This window comes from Coenobita brevimanus, chromosome 93 (genome assembly GCF_032717465.1).
Source record: "Coenobita brevimanus isolate Jiangsu-jjx chromosome 93, ASM3271746v2, whole genome shotgun sequence".
Lineage (NCBI taxonomy): Eukaryota > Metazoa > Arthropoda > Malacostraca > Decapoda > Coenobitidae > Coenobita > Coenobita brevimanus.
In genome coordinates this window covers 63456765-63469933 of record NC_137046.1, presented here as the reverse complement: position 1 = coordinate 63469933, position 13169 = coordinate 63456765, and positions in this window count along the sequence as shown.

The window sequence follows — 13169 nt, the reverse complement described above, 5'->3', positions numbered from 1 at the left end:
TATTTTATCTTCGTGTATTGCTATCATCAGACAATTATATTAATTTTACAGGGAGACTCTTCGTACCGGAGGAGTTAGGTACAACCTCTATAAACCCATTTACTTCTTAAAGTCCGTCGTAAGTCAAAGAAAATCGTCTGGAGACATTAAGGAATATATTCTATGACGTAGAGGCTTCGTAGCATCTCTTACTTAACTATTTATTTTGTGTATTAGACCGGAACATTCCCTTGTGTGCTATATTTCACTAATACATAGTTTACATCAGCAAATGACAAGAGGATATTGTTGTGTTATAAGCAGAATAGACTGCTAATAAAAAGGTGTTACGACATCTCCTAAGCCTTTTACAATACGACCCCAATAATAGGCAAAAAAAAAAAAAAAAAAGTCACCGGATTGCAGATGTTAAAAAGACAGTCATCAAGGTAAACTGACATGGTGGGTGGGTGAGTCTAGAAGCTGGGCCATGTTATAATGGTAAAACCGGTGGCAACCAGACCAAAACTACAGACTCCAGTTTTATGCCTCACACTTGTCTACTCCACGAACTCTAGGCTGCAGCCAAACAGTAAAAACTGGCAAGGGTGGTGTGTGTGTGTGTGTGTGTGTGTGTGTGTGTGTGTGTGTGTGTGTGTGTGTACTGGGAAAAGGTTGTAGCTTTTGGGGGTGAGAGTGGGTTGGCTCAGCGAGGAAAGGTAAGGGGATGGTTGGGGGGAGGGGTGAAATGAGTGGTTGAGGAGAGCGAGTGACAGGGGCTGGAATGAGAGAGGGAGGTGTGAGTACAGAGAAAAGGTGGTGGCCAGTGAAAATGAAACGGGGAAGCGTGACCGGAGGGGTAGAAGAATGAGGGGCGGGATGTAAGAGGGAGGTGTGTGCACTGCAAAGAGGTAGTAGTACTTGAAGGCTGAAAGGAGGAGGGATAGATGGGGCGGGGGGTGGACAATCTAGAGAGGTGAGTAGTAAGATGGAGCTCTACATACTGGGGAATGATGGTAGCAAAGGGGGGAATGAGCGTGTGTGAAAAGGGTTGGGAAGAGTGAGGGAACTGTGTTGACTAGGAATGGGTGATGGTGGTTGGGGTGAGAGAGAAAGATGTTGAGAGGAGGAGGCAGAGATGAGAGGTGTGGTTGGGGAGAAGGGAGAGGGCTGATTGGGGTGAGGGGGAGAGGAAGATGAGAGGCATGTGTGTGCACTGTGAAAATGTGTTGGTTACTGAGAGTGAGAGGTTGAGGATAGGGGGGTGAGCGGGGTGGTTCGGGGGGATGGGTGTGATGAGTAAATGAGAGTGGAGAGGGAGGAGGGGTAAGAGGGGTTGCGAGGTATGGAAGTTTCTACACTGGGAAAAGGTGATGATGTTGGGGATTAATAAGGTGGTTGAGAGGGGAGGAGTGAGTGTGGTAGCTGAGGGGTAAGGGGTGCGAGGTAAGACGTGTACACTGGGGAAAAGGTTGTAGTCGTTAGGGGTGAGAGGGATGGTTGAGGGTAAGGAGGAAGAAAAGGCTGCAGGGTGAGGGGTAGGTAAAGAAGGTTTAGGATTAATGCCTATAGATTTCACGAGGATCATTCAGGCAGACAAATGGTTTTCCCAAGCCCTAATCATTCCCTAGAATTCTACACATAAACTTCGATCTTACATTCAGGTCCCTAATTATACGGCTTAGCGAACAGGGACCAGGAGGGAGCAAATTTTGTTAAACAGTCTGACCTGCCGAAGAATCAAACCTAAGGTATTTCAGTTACGAGCTGTACACGTTGCCATGGGAGAGGAGGGGGGGAGGGGGGAGGAAGATGTGAGAAAGATGTATCGAGAAAACTGCAGTGGTATTTCGCGACTTTAAACCCCTTCGACCAATGAAACATTTTTATATTATTCTTGGTGGTAACTTGCAATATCATTCACCTTGGTCGTAGGCTTACGAACTCGAGGGGTTGTACATGACCTTCAATATGCTCGTTAATTTCATGACGTATACCTCACTTTTATTCCTGCTACAAACGGACAAGATTATTCAGCTAAGGGGCGACCCTCTGCACCGTAAGGGATATATCTAGCCATCATTAATCCCTTCACTACTAGAGATTTAACATAAATATAACCTTCTGGTTAAGCTGACCCTACTGTGTGACCTTGACTACTGACCTCTTTTTCTCCAAATAATTGGTCAGCCTACTAACTGATCCTCAACGCTTCCACGAAATTTGGTTCACGTAAGATAAGGATCGTTGTAGTTAGTTTAATAACACAGAGGCACACCGGTCGAAATTTAGCCTTACCCTGAGACCTAGTCCTTTGAATTATTGTTCTCAAAATCGAATAACTTTGTAATTACCTTATCCTCAGTCCTTCCTCCAAGTTTGGTCAAAATCAAATAACACCTTAAAATTTACCTTGCCTGGTTAAATCTTGATGTAGCGCAGTAACCTTGCCTTTTGATCTATTGTTCTCAAAAACAATAGGTCAACCCCTAGGCTAACCCTGAACCCGTGTCTCAAGTTTGGTTTAAATCATATTAAACATTTTTAGTTTCTCTCTCTCTCTCTCTCTCTCTCTCTCTCTCTCTCTCTCTCTCTCTCTCTCTCTCTCTCTCTCTCCACACACACACACACACACACACACACACACACACCACACTGATCAAAGCACAATATTCGCTCTCGTTCCGGTAAGCAGGGGGTATAATAAAATAAAATACGTCATCGTCGTAAAGGGTTGACTTTGGCATGGGGGAGGGATGAAGTCGCATACTGATGGTGGCGTAATGCATACGAAAGTCGTATGATAAAAGTTATATTTCAGTTTACAGCCAGGCGTCTAAACCCAAAATGGGGTGGCTAAAAAGGAATCGCTTCCGTCTCATTCCCTCCGCCGTTAGGCTGCCTCTTGCAACTCACACCACTCTCAGACACATACCTCTCCACCCTACTCCTCCATCTCATCTTAAGTCTCTCTCTCTCTCTCTCTCTCTCTCTCTCTCTCTCTCTCCTTTTTGCTTTCCACCTCAGTGACACTCTCTTACAGCCGGTCTTTTTTCATTTGACAGAACGCCAACACATTGAATACTTCGTCGTAATTACATCATATTCGATGAGCCTGAGTTGTGAGACAGAAATGGGTCTTAGTAATCAAATAAACCCTCTACTCTGAATACACTTGGCCATCAACTGAGCTAAAAGGGATTTGGAATCTTCGTGAGATTAGAACCCTACTATGGCCAGAATCTCAGTCTCCATTCTCCAGATGCTGCAGATATTTGGCTAATGGGTGTTGGAGTGGAGTGAAAGGGCTTTTAACCCTTGTGTCCGGGAATGTTATTGTATTTTATTCTTGCTGCTACCAAACTATTTTATTCAGGCTAAACTGAGTTAATGAAGGCTACATCCATCACCTCCACTTCGAAGTGTCTCTCCTATGTTAAATTAATTTGTATGAAAATAATAGGTTTTACGAATGTACGGTGTAGATGGTAAGCTTCTAGGTGCCATCAAGAGTGTTTATGATGGTAGTGAGGCATGTGTAAGGTTAAATGGGCATCTAAACGAATGGTTCACGCTCAATGTAGGCGAACGACAAGGTTGTTCAATATATATATATATATATATATATATATATATATATATATATATATATATATATATATATATATATATATATATGTGTGTGTGTGTGTGTGTGTGTGTGTGTGTGTCAGAGAGGTGGTAGTCTGAGCATGTGTGGTAGAGGGATGTGGTGAGAGGACGCTTAGCTTAGTAAGTGTAAAAATATAGTATTGTATTTTGTTTTTCTCTTGGAGGGAACTGTTACTGCGGGCTCATGGCCTTTGGTTCCTTCTTCCTCGCATAAAAAAAAAAAAAAAAAAAAAAAAGGTAGGTGTCGGGGGAGGGATGAGGTAGGAACAATGAGGGAACGAAAAACAACCAATGGGGTGGAGTCTGTGTCAGCCACGGCTAAGGTACGAGTGCTTAATAAGAGCATAAGCGCTGCCTGAGGCTTAACACCTACCTTATTTTTACACAGTGAAGGTCATTAAGCTTTCAGGTAGTTATTATTCGGCGACATTTTCTTACTCAGATTGCAGAGTTTGTGATTTTGGTTCTACTTCTCTTTTCTGCTACAGGAACCTGCTACAGAAAGGCACAAATTAAGGCCAAGTTTGACCTAGTCCCGCTAATTGGATGAGATCTTTTCAATTATAAAATGAAAGTAAAACTCCTTAGCCTCATTTTTAAATCTAATGCGCCATTTACGTTCCATTATTGTTACCTCCAGGGAATTTTATTTACCTTTGGGGACACCTTTCTTACTCAGTGAATCAGTAAGAATATATCAAACTTTTCCAGTTCGAAAGTCTTGCCTAATCTGAATATGGCTGGAGAACACAAGAATAAAGAGATGAATTACGTCATAAAATTCATGGAGTTAAACAAAGCCCATATTTTAAGTTACGCAAAATAATCATAAATTTTTTTCTTCTCGAATGAGTACTATCTTTCTCATATATCCATTATTCAGACATGTACGTTTGATAATGTCAATATGATCTGCATACTCAGAGGTCTAGTAAACGTTGGCACTCCGTCTAAATTCAGCTTACAATAGTTTACTTTCTCGGCACTGGTAAAGGCTGGAATGTCTATAAGAGCCACGTCATTACATAGTGGTTCTTGATTTCACAATGCTAAAAAATGTCAAATAGTGGAAATGTGGCCACATATGGAAATATTTTTGAGAAGATACAACAGTTTCGACCAAAACTGTCGTATCATCGTAAACCAATTTTTCATGTGTTGGTACAATTCTACCGTAATAATATTATGGTGGAGTATTGTAGCTTTGTTTTCCATTCAGCATCAGTGGGAGCGGGTGCCAATGGTGCTGAGTTCCTGTGTGGGTTTAAGTTAAACTCCACCACACTATTTTTAGTATAACTTGGCCTAAACTTGCCTTCTCCACATCCAGCATGCTCAGTTACAGCGATATGTTAACACTAAACTATTATGCCAGTCATGAAGTAGTGCTATGAAAAGAATGTAAAGGCATAGCACTGTCTTCTTCTGCCACTTGGCTGGGCAAAATAAGCTATGAAAGGATAAAAATCAGAGACAAGTTATGGTACAAGAGCTATCCACACTTTCTACCTGTGTGGGTTGTCAGTGTGTCATAATTATACGGTCAACCCGAGCGAGCAACTAAGATCTCCATGCTTCTTCGACAAGCAAGCTCTCCTCCTCCTCCTTTCTCCTCATTTCCTCATCAGGTTACTCTGTCAGCTTCCCCAGAACTTTTACCTTGTCCATTAGACTCTGCCACAAACCTCTGCTCTGATAGCCTGCCCGCCCCCATCTCCCTCTATTCTCACCCTTTCTCAACTCCTCCCCCTCCCCCTCTGCCTCCCCCCCCCTCTCTCTCTCTCTCTCTCTCCTTAACTCATGCTAGACCATCATTTTTTTTTTTTCTGTGAGGTTAAGAACGAGTTAGGCATACAAAAAAATAGGTGTAGAGGAAATCTTTCATTGCAAGCATCATCGATTTCAAAATCATAGTCACAAAGCAACACACACACACACACACACACACACACACACACACACACACACACACACACGTGTTACTTTACTCAGAACGTGTGTGTGTGTGTGTGTGTGTGTGTGTGTGTGTGTGTGTGTGTGTGTGTGTGTGTGTGTGTGTGTGTGTGCCCTACAGTATTACCTCATCCATCTCACCTTTGTTTTTACTGCAATGTCATTGTTTGCGTCATATAATGTTTTTATTACCAATCAGGTTCCTATGACATACTATTTGCTGAATAAGATCATACAGTGTCATGCTAGAGGTGTCTTGGATATGAAAGGTTCCTAGACCACGTTCTTGACCGAAAAAAATTAACTGAGGCTAGCTAGCAGACAAGCGTGACATTAAGAGTTAATAAACATGATCACTCCATTATCAAACCCACGGAGCAGTGAAAATGAGATGGAAGCTCTAAAGACTGATTCACATCATTCATCACGTCACCGTCTCATCACGTCACGTCATCGCTCCGTCAATATTTCTTCCGAACTGGCCTGATCGCACCAAACGGTTCGTTATCATGACGTACTTGGCATGTATCACTTCCGTCCCGTCACGGTTTCTCAGGAGTATACTTTTATGTGACGAGACGTTGCCGAGACGAATCGTTTGCTGAGACGTTACTGATAGTGTGAACTACGCCCTTGCACAGTTGCTGGTCACCCACTGACTGTTTACAGAGGAGAGTAGAGGGACTGCGACTTGAACTGGTGTTATTCTTGAGAAGACATCTTTCTATCTTTTGTACCAAATATTAAAATTTGAATTTCGACATTCTGAAATACTGAAAAAAATTAACTTAATCTTCCAGCTCCTTGTCAAGTGCACAGTGTTCACCTTCAACTTGTATTTTTCTCAAGGCTTTATATAATGTATCCATAACCTATTATTCTCTTTAGGGTTCAGCTCCTTTTTTTCATTTAACTGAAGAGTAGTTTACGCAAGTTTCATTAACCTTAATCTATGAGGCGCCAGGCCTACTAGGTGGCTGCGCGCAAGCTGGACGGAATCGTGATGGATGCTGTTAGTGCAAGGTACAGTACGGCTGACGGAACAATGACGTGAATTGATGGAACGGTGACGTGATGAATAATGTGAATCAACCTTTATAAGTCTTTCAGCGATTGTTGTTGTTTTGGTTCAGGCTTATCTGCACGCGAGACTGGTGAACTGTAAGTTGAAATTGCCTTTCTCCCTTAACACATCCTCCTCATTTTGGGGGTTGGAAAGGAGTTGAGAGACATTTGTATAATCAAACTGTGATTCCCCGGTTGTATGGGTACCACTGAGCGACGGGGTCACTCTCAAGGAAAAACATACTGATCAGACGATTAAACGTGACAAACATTCAAGGAAGCCTGATTTCTCTTGGAAGACACGAGTCATCAGCGTATTCTCGGTGAAATGTGACTTTGTAGCAACTTTTTTTCTTAGCAGTTTATCTTGCATATCTCAGCTTAGGCTTTTCAATCCAAAGATATAATTTTATGTGTTACTCCTGTAACTATGAAGTTTACTCAGTTTAGGAATGCTCCCCAAAAATGAAAAGTTAACAAACACTGTATCTCATTCATCCAGTTCGAAAAGTTTATCTCAAGTTGAAAATACGCTGCTCTAAATAGCAAGAATATACCAGACGCCCTCTGAATAAAAGGTTTAATATTGTCTCTGTTTATCGCTTGTATCTTTTTATTTTATATCGATGTAATTTTTGTCCCTAATATAGTGGCTATGAAGGCGAAATCTGTTTAGTCAATTGGTGATGAAAAAGCATTATAAGTATTCAATGCCAACCAGAATACGACCCATATGTAAACATTCGAGTGACTGATGTTTTGACAGACAATCCTAATTACACACATTAATGAGATGCTGTAATTTCTTCACGGAGTCTTCAGGCATTCACCCCCAGACTAGAGTGTTAGCTATTACTGTCTAATATCCTTGTGACCACTATTATTCCTCTCGACTAAATCAGGTCGTCTGGTGTCAAAAGAAATAAAATTCATAGGCGTACCAATAACAGAGACAGGTTGCTTGAAATAGTCTGCCAAGCTTTTGAGTAAAAATTCCCTCATTTGAGCATGATATCCAAGCGTACCAATCACATCGGAAAGGTTAACTTGCCTTTGATTTTCTTTATCTGCAGAACAAAAATATTGGCACTAAAAAGAAAATATCAAGTCTTTTTGGCATTCGTAAAAGTGTTTCAAGCAACCACAGAAAAAAAAAAAAAAAAAATCAGAGCAAATCATTTTCTTGGCTCAAGCGTGAATGCCAGATCTTCATAAATTCTCACAAAATCTTTCTCGCAATCTAAAGCATAGAAAAAGCGATATCATGTAGCCTGAGGGATTGGGTTATAAAAGTCAAGGTCATATTGAGTGCATGAAAGCTTTGACCTGCCCGAGAGGAGTTGGTTGGTTGGCTGGTTGAGGCAGCTACCTTCGCCGATATATAAACCAGGTCGTCGGTGACCAGACCATCAGTATCACACAAGCACACGTCACACCATGAGACTCGTGAGTATAGTGGAGCTCGGAGTTAGCTGTTTGAGCACCGGTTAACCTGCTCAGCCAGAGAACATCATTTACCTTACATTTTCGCTGCATCCATGCAAGTCTAATCTGCTTACGAGACACTCACACAAACACACAGTGAGACTATAGTTCTTTTACCCTAACTTGGTCCGGATTTTCTCGCTTTTGCGGCTTATTTCATGTAACTGACAGCAAATGATAATTTTACATCTTCGTGACCCCCGTACAATACTCTAGTGTTAATCTTTTGTTGCGGCTCTGCATTGACTATGGTGTTATATCAAATCTATGCCGAGTTAAAGTAAAATGAACACAATAAGTACAACAGAGCGAGAGGTTGGGAGAGGTTATTGATGCAACCTCCCGAGTTCATTTCCCAGCAGAGACTTTTAGAACCTGAAGGATCAGATACAGAACATTAGTACCTAACAAGCACACGTTGAAGTTGTTGTTATTACATTTGTTTTTGTTATTATTGTTCATACTGCTGATGTTGTGGTCCTAGGCTCAAATGAACGTGAACCCGACATCCTACAGGGTGAGGCAGCCCTTCTCCTGCAGTCCACTTTCCTTCTTCGGGGAGATAGGGAGGCAGCTGAGAGACGTTTTTATAACTGATCATTTATAACAGTGCCACCTAGTGAAGGCGACCATCTCCAGCACCTAAAGCACATTTTACATCCTGAGACTTGTAAATATTGCACAGCGAGAGGCTGGGTGTGGTATTTTTAACATTTATAGTTTACTCGTGCTGCACAGACAGGTCTGTTCTGTTTAGCAGTCACTACCACGGTGCTGGAGAGGGACGCCTTCACGCAGTGGCACCTATGTATTTGGGAGCCCCTGCTGCCTGGTTGTAAGAACTCCCCTCATTTCCCTCACTTTCCTCGTAAGGAGGATGGTGGACCGGAATATAAGGGTAGTTCCAGCCTTCAGTTCACAGGCTTCACGTTCAATCAACCCAAGGACCACAAAAATACGATCATTCACACATAAGTAAGCATCATACCACGAAGTCCTAAGTACAGAAGGGTGAGCGGCTGAGCGGGAGAAGTTTGCTCCAGTTCACTGACCCTAACTTGACGAAACTTTTTGTCCTTCTGCAGCTAATTTCCCGTTACTCGGTGGTAGAATAGGAAAATACTAAATCTATATATACCTCTTGTACAACTTCAGCATGATTGTCAAAATACTCTAGTGTTAATATCTTACGTTACATCTCAATGGCAGAGCATGACAGCACTATGCCTTCACATCCTTTCAACTGAGCCTCTATTAGATTAACACCATACTCTAATGTTAATTTTTGTTACAGCTCTGTGACAGAATGTGAGAATACTAGAGATCAGCATCCTTTTCATAGCATTTATTCATTACTATCACCATATCTTTATGTTAATCTCTTGCTACAGCTCAGCTGCAAAATGAGACAATCAGGCCTACACCCTTTCTATAGCATTTCTGCGTGGCTAGTTCCATATTCTAGTGTTAATCTCTTGTTACATGTCAACGGCAGACTAAGACAATACTACAGATCAATATCGTTTCTTTAAAAATTCTTCGTGACTAGCACCAAAATCCAGTGTTATTCACCTGAGTTTTAGTACGAATTTTAGTACTGGTACCATTGACTCATAGTCGGGACTACTCTAGTATTCTATTTCAGCCAACGCCAAACATAGTTAGCTAAGAGAGTGTCATAGTAGCCTGAGATTGTTATTTTGGTCAAGGAGATTACTGTACGTATTGTTAATTGCATCAGTAAGATCACGATTTTTTTTTTTTTTTTTTTTTTTTGCTACTACCAGACAGTTTTACTTAACTTGGGGACAACTTGTGTGGTGTAGGGGTCAGGTAAAGCTATATATCACTTCCCGTTTCGAAAATTAAGAAAATCGCCTGAAATAATGAATACGACAGAGAAATACAGAAGTTAACGAACTGTGCACTAGACAATATTTGTTGAGTAAGTGAAAATGTTTACGTTGGTACAGTATAACAAATTAGCTAATTTTGCCTGACATCATTATCATGATGCACCGAACTTTGATCCAAAGCTTAACAAATTCAATCGTTCATTACGATGACGCATTTTAAATGTATTCTTTCTGTTACCAAGCAATGTCTCTCAACTTAGTGAGGGGCATTAGCTGTGAAAGGGGCAGTGAAAGCCCGAGTTCGAAGTCTCTCTTAAGATTAGAAAATCAACCAAGAGAATGCGCCATCTAACTCAAAGAATTATCATTGTGCTGGTATTCGTGGTGACACTGACGAGACAGACAGACAGTCAGGCAGACAGACAGAAAGACAGAAAAATAGATAGACAGACATAAAAATAGATAGATAGACAGGCAGACAGAAAAACAGGTGTTTGCAGAGAACGTATGACACTCTATAAGGAATGCAAACTTTTACTCTGCCGATTTTCATGGAGACATTGGAGATAAACATCTATCTATCTATCTATCTATAGCCCGACGCCCTAATCCCGCAAAGGGTGGCCGCAGACAAAACGCCTCCAAGTCACTCTGTCACCCACCATTTGACAGACAAATAAATCAATAACTAGCCACGAATAGAGAGAGAGAAAGAGATAGGCACATAGATGGATATACATATAATCTAATGGACAGACAGTTAGATATTTCCTAGGAAAATTTAATTTATATAAAATGAAAAACATTTCAATTAATCTGCAGATTTTCGTGGTAACACTGACGAGTGTGGCTTTCAGTGTGGCCATGCCAAAGCATCCAGATGCCGTCAGTGGCGACACGAGCAGCGAGGAGGAAGTACAGATCCTGAAGAACAACAGAATACCGACCGACCCCAGGATGGTCAGAGTGAGATTAGATCCTAAGATGATAATGCGCGAGATTGAGAGAACACGCAATCTTGTGAACAGCGACTCCAGACACAGTCTCAATACGAAAAGGGGAGGCGGGGTTGTCCTCTCTCAGAATGGATCTCCCGACGGACCGAACGGAGCTGTAGTTAAGACTGGACGCTATTCGTAAGTTTGTTTGCCAGATGGTACGTTAGTTATGTGAATTTAGTGTGACTGGAACCACACACACACACACACACACACACACACACACACACACACACACACACACACACACACACCTAACGATGATCAAGATGACAATGTCTGTAATGCTTGAGTTGCTATCATCAAAAAAAAAAAAATCACTCTTTACTGCTAGTTGTGTACATACATAAGAAAGCATACTTTAGTGCTAACGGTATTTTAAAAAAGATCTTATCTTGTGTTAACGGTATAAAATATTCATCTGAAAAAATCGCATTTTACCACTAGAGGTACATAAATCAACATTATACTTTAGTGCTTGTGTATTTGTTCAGAAGCCACAGATTGATATATGTTGTTCCTCCACAGGTATACAGGAGCCAATGGAACCTCCGTCGACGTCTCATTCGTGGCGGATGAAATAATCATTCTTACTTCACAGGGAAGTTTCAACTGGGGCTAAACAGACGTGAAGGCTGGTACTACTCACGTAGAAAAAAAAAAAAAAGTTCGTGGACATGATACTGATTACGGAGCTCAAACTCTAATTTACACCGAAAGCCAGGCGAGCCACGTGAACGAGCCTCTGAGTGGCAGCTGATCGTATACAGTGAGATAATTCACACACACCGGAAGCTACGCTATGTACGTCACATAGTGTTCATTTGTTCTGAGTTATCTCACTGAGTACCTGGAAGCTTGCCTAGAATTCAAAGACATGTAGCACACCTGCATAGTGTGGTTTGCGTGGCTTCTGGTGTGAGACTGCCTTAAATCCTTCAGCTCGGAGACTTCTATATTTTTTCGATCTCATGGCAATTTTATTCTGATTAGGAGCGACTTTTCGAATTGGAGACACAAGTGTTTTCTTTAATGTAAGATCTATTCCCTAAGCTGAATGAAATCATCTCGAGGTAACAAGAATAAAATAGATAAGACGTCGTCCGAGTGAAGGGATCAGGTTCTGTCTTTAGGGGCGGCCAGACACCACCATCCTATGTGATTTCACTACTGTTGCACATGATAATGATACAATACTGATGGAAGAATCATACCCACGTGTTGAAATGTTGTTTGTTTAAAAGATACAATACTTCCGTTTGGTAAGTATTGCTTCATTTCAGTGAGCGACGTTCCTGTATGTGGGTATAATTTTTCCCGTTACTGAACAATTTTTGACATTGTGATAAGGAGGCACGTTCAGTCTTAGCCTTATTTTGTATTTGTTATTACGATGTTTCTTACTATGCAGATGTGGATAATAATGTTATGTTTCCATGGTGTAGAGTGCTGTAGCATAAAGATATAACGAAAGGTTAAATAAGGTACTTTATTATGACAATATAAAACAGTAGCAAGTTTTAGTGTATATATATATATATATGTTTCAAGTACTGGTGTCCATGTAGTCAAAATTGAATCTATATTGTATTTGGATGCCCTACGTATCGCAAATATACAAATTATTTTATGTAAAAGATATGTACATAATTGTAAATAGTTTATATTGTTCAATATTTCATATTTTTGCATTCTTCAGTTAAGTGTATATTCATTGTTATACGTGGCCATGTACTCATATGTAAAAGTCTTGTTGGAAAAAAAAAAAAAGACGTCTTAAACAAACTAGCCAATTAATTTCAATCAAATTATCCTCCCTACCACAACAGCTAAGGCAGGTACATAACTGGGTTTGGTTGTTGAAACCCCGGGACTGAAATCACATTTCGCAATAATCATTGAACTGACTCTACCTGACAGGCAAAGTGAAGCGAGTAAGTGTTGATGCTTATGTTTATGAGAGGGAGTCAGCTAACCGTGGCCTTGAATGATGACTGAATGAGAGTGTGACCCATTTAATAGGATGTGCTCTTGACAGATATTCCTCTATTAGGCTTTTTCTTGCTCTCTGGACTCTACCTCACTCCATCCCTGCATGGCAAAAGAGGAAGGGATGATAATGGTTATGAAGACTTATAATATACAGTACAATGCACTGTAGTGACAAGAAGAGTTTAAACGT